This window comes from Vigna unguiculata, chromosome 8, assembly GCF_004118075.2.
Source record: "Vigna unguiculata cultivar IT97K-499-35 chromosome 8, ASM411807v1, whole genome shotgun sequence".
Lineage (NCBI taxonomy): Eukaryota > Viridiplantae > Streptophyta > Magnoliopsida > Fabales > Fabaceae > Vigna > Vigna unguiculata.
This window is the reverse complement of record NC_040286.1, coordinates 33636331-33641449: the sequence shown is the minus strand read 5'-3', so window position 1 is coordinate 33641449 and position 5119 is coordinate 33636331. Positions and strand designations below refer to the sequence as shown.

At 26.0% G+C, this 5119-nt stretch overlaps 1 long non-coding RNA gene across 1 annotated transcript; it reads left to right on the top strand.

Annotated features, from left to right (window-relative positions):
* The first annotated feature begins 4513 nt into the window (after positions 1–4513).
* Positions 4514–5119, top strand: LOC114193080. Its single transcript, XR_003606221.1, has 2 exons — positions 4514–4858; positions 4971–5119. It is a non-coding gene; the product is annotated as an uncharacterized LOC114193080 (long non-coding RNA).

The following is a 5119-nucleotide window of genomic DNA, read 5'->3' as shown; positions in this document are numbered from 1 at the left end:
TAATATATATATATATATATATATATAATAATTAAAATATTATTAAAATTTAATATTTTTAACTTATTTAAAAATTATTTGGTTTTATTTTTATCATAAGGGTAATTTTAAAATTCTATCTGTTAAAACTTATTTTAATTTATCACATCAATCAAATCACTCATTAACTTTTACAAAATTCATCTCCTGATCCATCCACTTTACCCTTTAAATCTACTCAAAAAATACACATATTCATTCCCTCAAATCAACACAAATTCATCTTCACACTTGATAAGTGTCAAGAATAAGTAATTTTTCTATTTGAAATTGAAACTTATCATGTATCAAATGGTGCTATTTGAGTATAAAACAAATCTCCTTAGCTTAAGATACAAAATGATGTATATAGAATTGGAGCTTTATGAATTATAATGATATTTAGTTGTTTTGCAGTAAAAATAAAAGAAAATATCAAGTATGCAGTTGAACCACAGTACTGTAGTTGAGCCATGGAAGTAGAAAAGACAGGACACCATATTTGGACTTTCTGACTTGACACAAGAAATGGACCTAAGCCTCGTGAGGAAACCCTTCCAAATCCATGAAGCTAAGGAGCCAAAAGAACCCTTCCAAGAAGAAAAGGTCACATGCTAAGCACCGAGACAAGGGGCTGAGATGAGAAGGAAACCCACTTGTGAAATAATCCATGTGGTTGAGCATCGCCTAAAAATTCCTATAAATAAATAGCTTGGGTCCTCATTTCAGGCATTGAGTGGAGACTCCACAATGTAGCAGTAGTGTAGAATAGGGTCTGTGAGGCACGAGGGAGGTGCTCTTAGTATAGATCTTATGTGTAGATGTTACTGGAATTGCATTGTAATATTCTATGAGTAGCTGAACTCCCTCGTGTCCAGGTTTGATGTAATCAATTTTGATTCTATTCACTTATACTTTTTGGGTATTTATATTTGCTTTCATTCAATTGTTTATGGTTTGATTTATGCTTAATAATGACTTGATCAATCATCTATTTAACTTGCTTGGATTGAGTTGGGAAACCAATCTCAATATGTGGTCCAATCAAATCATCATACATGTACTGGATGCTCCATGGCATACCAGAGTGGATGCTGGAGGAGAAAGTCTTGCACATTAAATCAAGGACTCATTCTACCAGGAGTTGAGGAATCACACTGGATTTGGAGTCCTTGTCCTTAGGTTCTAGTGTATCAGGGATGAACCTAGATCTACATAGAAAGAGTACTCCCATGACATTGAATGATTTCCAAAGTAAACAAGATAGTAGTGGTGTAGTAGAAGAAGATGAGATAAATCATTTCATAGCCCCTACTCCACTCAATCTATCTAATAACTAATATATATTTTTACTTGCACCCTCTATCATAAATCAAAAACTCAAAAATCAAACTACCAATGTACTTGCTAAATTCTCGTGGATACGACACTTGTTGATACTATTACGTACCAGTACACTTGTTGAAAAATGATTGTTGAGAAGCAGTCATCAATACTCTTCTCCAAATCCATCATACCAAAGGAACACGACCTGAATGCAATTAAGTCGCATGCAAACAACGTAAAGCACATGCATGTAAAACTTCTAAAAATTGATTTAAGAAAATGAATAAAAATAAACTTACTTTGGTGAAATTTAAGATGTGACATAATTGATCTACTCTATTTACATATCATTTAGGTAGACTATGATTGTTAAAAAATGAAGCATCATAAAAAAAGAAAAAAAAAACTAAAAAAATAATGATATTTTTAAAGCAAAATTTGTCTAATAATTTTTTTATTTATAAAATTTTTATTTTAATAATAAGAATTTCAAAATTTATTGAAAAGAAATTAATATTATATTATGTTATATAATGTTATATTTTTTTATGTTAATATTATGTTATATTATACATATATATTATATTTTGTTATGTTATATTATGTTATCACTATAAGAAAATACATAATTAACAATCAGTTTTATTAACTAAAAGTTATTAGTTACTGTAGTGACCATTTAAATACCAATTCACACAATAAGAAATTATTGCTTATCAAGATATTCACCGTTATAAATAAATAAATTATAATTGATCGCCAAATTAGTCACTAATTAATTAGATATTAATTTATGAACTTTGGTAGCAAAAACTTTGATAACTAATGTTTAGTAACAAATTTCTTTTGATATTTAAAACATTGGTACTTAAATTTTAGAAATCAATTAACACCAATTATAATTTTTTATTCATAATATTAACTAATTTAGTAATCAATAATGTTTTATTCTGTAAATTAATATTTAAATTAGTCATTAATAAGACATTTAATGTATGTCAGGTGTATCATAAATTTTGAAGCTGTTAGTTTTACTTTATATAAAGTTGGGAGTTACTAATTATTTAATTTGATTGATATGATACCATAGATCAGAGAATATTTAAATTCTTTCGATTGTATGTTTCGTTTATAAATTGTTTTTCTTGGAAATTATAGCAAGATTTAACATACAAATAAAATTCTAGGATAGGTTTTAAAGATGGAAAGAAAAGTGATGATAAATAGTAAGATGCATAGTATTGGAGTTGTGATTATGATGATGATTATGTTGGGTTGCACAGGAGCTAAGGACTTTACTCCTAACAAAAAATGTGGTGCAAGATGTTACTTTCGATGTTTAATATCAGATGATCCATCATGTTATGAAAATTGCGAATATAAATGTCACCATCATCCTCCTCTCAATGTTTACGATGAATGCATTAATAGTTGCAGTGTCACCAAATCTAATATAGGTATTCATTGTCTTACAACATTATTGTCTATTTTAATCTTTTATATGTATTATTTATGATTCAATTTTGTTATATTTTTGCATCTTTTTAGTAACTTACTTTTGTGTATTAGGTTATCGTGTTGTTCTGACCGCTGCTATGAACTCTTGCTTACAAAATTGTCATGTCAAGATATAACTTTTTAAACAAGTATGAAATTAAGATTGTTATAAATAATATTACATGACTGTAATACATAAATAAATATGAGTTTGAGTTGTGCCCATTTTTCCTTCTTTATTTCTCAATAAACCTTTGTTCTCTTATTTTCTTTACATTTTTATGAAATGTTAAATATAAATTAAGAAACACTTATACAATTTAATGTATATTTGTTTCATTGAATGAAATATTAACATTTTCCTACTAATAACCCATTATTTTGCTTTTCTATTTTTAAGACAAATAAGACATCCAAAATGTATTTATAATAGTCATGTGGACCCATAAATTAGGCCTAAATTAACCCATATTTTGTATTTATAATAGTCACTATTTTAGTAACCAATAATTTTTAATGTTGTAAATTGGTATTTAATTGATCACTATAATGATTAACTATTTTTTGACACTAAAATTGGTTTTTAATTGATGATTTTCTTGTAATACACATATTCAGTCCATGCGGATATTTTTCATCAAAACGAATACGTGTTTTATTAATATCAATAGAGACAGATTTATTTGTCATCCTTACGTAAAACTGAATTAAACTATTTGTATGAAAAATATATTAAATGGTAATAAATGATTATTTATTAATTCATAATGATGCATTAAATGTTAGTATAATATAAATATAAGAGGATGAAAACTAAATAAATCTTGGCAATGACGTTTTATGACGTGACATAATTGATCTACTCTATTTACGTATCATTTAGGTAGACTATAAGCATCATAAAAAAGTCAATCAAAAGAAAAAAATTAAAAAAATAATGATATTCTTAAAGCAAAATTTGTCTAATCAATTTTTTTATTTATAAACTTTTTATTTTAGTAATAAGAAATTCAAAATTTATTGAAAAGAAATCACTTTTACTTCATACTTTTATATATATATATATATATATATATATATATATATATAATTATCTTATATTATGTTATATCATGTTATATAATGTTATGTTAATATTATACTATGTGATGTGATATTATGTCATGTTATATTTTGTTATGTTATGTTATATTACGTTATCACTATAAGAAAATACATCATTAACAATCAATTTTAGTAACCCAAAGTTATTAGTCACTATTGATTACTAAAATATTCACTATTATTAATAAATAAATAAATTATAATTGATTGCTAAATTAGTCATTAATTAATCAAAGATTAATTAAGAAACTAATTCCTTTAGTAGCAAAAACATTGACGACTAATGTTCAATGACCAATTTCCTTTGGTAGTTAAAACATCCTAGTTAAATTTTAGAAACCAATTAATACCAATTATAATTTTTTTTATTCATTTGAGTAATTTAGTAACCAATAATCTTTTATTTTGCAAATTTATGTCTAAATTGGTCACTATAGCGATTAAGAACTTTTATTACTAAAATTGATCATTAATGAGACATTATGTTATATCATAAATTTTGGAGTTATTAGTTTTACTTTATATAAAGTTGGGAGTTACTAATTTAATTTGATTGATATGATACCATTGATCAGAGAATAGTTAAATTCTTTCGATTGTATGTTTCATTTATAAATTGTTTTCCTTCTTGGAAATAACATACACACAATTCTTGGATAGGTTTTAGAGATGGAAAGAAAAGTGAAGACAAATAGTAAGATGCATAATATTGGAGTTGTGATTATAATGATGATTGTGTTGGGTTGCACAGATGCAAAAAAATGTGGTGTAAAATGTTACTTTCAATGTTTAATATGGTTAGATCCACGATGTTATGCTGATTGCATGAATAAATGTCACCGTGATCATGATCCTCCTCTCAATGTTTACGGTGAATGCATTAATAGTTGTAGTGTGACCAAATCTAATATAGGTATTCACTTTCTTACAACATTATTCTCTATTTTAATCTTTTATATGTATTATTTATGATTCAATTTTGTTATATGTTTACATCTTTTTAATAACTTACTTTTGTGTATTAGGTGATCATGTTGTTCCGACAGCTGCTATGAACTCTTGCTTACAAAATTGTCATGTCAAGTTTTTAAACAATGCATAAAAATAAGGTTGTTATAAATAATATTATGTGACTGTAATACACAAATAAATGAGTTCTGCCTATTTCTCCTTC